We start from the raw sequence: 1,499 nt of genomic DNA, 5'->3' as shown, positions 1-1,499 counted from the left end.
CCTCTCTTTTCTCTTCTGTCTCCACAACTTTTTCCTCGGCCATTGTCCTCTGTAGAGGGCAGTATGCTCTAATGTGGCCCTAAGATTGTCTTCCTGAGACCGCTTTGCGTAATCGATGCGGTCGGCTTGTGGGTCCAAGGACTTCAATAGGAATCTCCTCAAGTGTAACCAGGGTCCGAAGACTTACGTCCTGGAATTGAAGATGTTTCTCAAATCGAGATATTCTTACCCGTTCAGCTACGCACAGCTTGCAACGCTTGCTCCCGTTGATGTAGTGGGGGAGGCAGTTCTTCTAGAATCTTCCATGAGATTACGTGTGGAGTCCCTTCATCCTTCAAGTCCCATCCTTCAAGTCCGGGATCCTGAACGAGGATTTGTGGTTGTAGAGGTGCTGCTTGAAGGGGTTTCCGGAACATCCGATATATCTTCGAACACTGCTGCTGGCGATGCTGCTTCTGGTGTGGTTGACGCTGCTACTTCCGCTGGAGCTGTTGCTGGTATTGGCGTCGTTAGTACTGGCGTAGGGGACATCACCAGTGGCGGTGTTGGTGTTAGCACTGTTGGTTCTGCTATAGCCATCGTCTTTGCTGTTGGAGCCGTTATCGGCGTTATATTGGTGATGACTGTTGTTGTCGATGTTATTATCGTTATCATTATTAGCATTATCATTAGTGATGGTGCTGCTGCTATTTCCTTTAGAATTGCTGCCGTTGTCGTTAATAATACTTCTGTAGAAGTAGTTGGGGAAACCAATGCTGCTTTTAGGGTCAGATACCACCTCAGCCTCGTAAACGATCCCCTTGGTTTCCCATTGGCCTCCTACTGGGCATTTGCTGTAGTTCCTGTATGAGTATTCCGCCTCCACTTGTGGTCTAGGGGTGTTAACTAAAATGTTCTTAATATTGGGGAACAGCTAAAAGAAAATCTTGTGTCTGATGAATATGTGTTCGTACGTGTGTGATTGTGTAAAGTGTTTATCTACTAATCTAAGGAATATCCTACCTACTTTACGGAGAAGGTGGGTGGGTGGGCGCAAACAACCCGATATTTCTGTGAGTGTTAGGGCCCGGGATGTAGGAGATCTTAAACCCGCTAGCAGCTCGAGCCTCGTTATAGTAGGGCGCTGCCGCGTCAAAAATCTTTTGGCTAGAAGAAAGATTCGAGATCCTCTTGCTGACACCTTTCACCGGGAGGCTGTGTTGATATATGCCAGCCTCTCGTTTGGCTTGCAATCGGGTCTGTATGTTCTAGGGCCTAAGTCGGGCGTAACGTCTAAGAAGTCCTCGGTAGTGAAGTTGGTCCCGATTGTAATTTTCAGTCCTCTAGAGCTAAGGATGATAATCAGATCTTTCCTAAGCGTATCTAGGGTGTGCCCGTTAGCTTCTCTAGAGATTGTAAGGACATCATCTCTGTAAAAACCAGAGTGGACAGAGGGGAATTTCTTCTTTAGTATCGAGGATGTACAACCAAATGAGGTTGCATACATCAGTGCTGCTGTC

This window comes from Octopus sinensis, linkage group LG10, assembly GCF_006345805.1.
Source record: "Octopus sinensis linkage group LG10, ASM634580v1, whole genome shotgun sequence".
Lineage (NCBI taxonomy): Eukaryota > Metazoa > Mollusca > Cephalopoda > Octopoda > Octopodidae > Octopus > Octopus sinensis.
The sequence above is the reverse complement of the archived record's forward strand: the minus strand, read 5'-3'. Positions refer to the sequence as shown.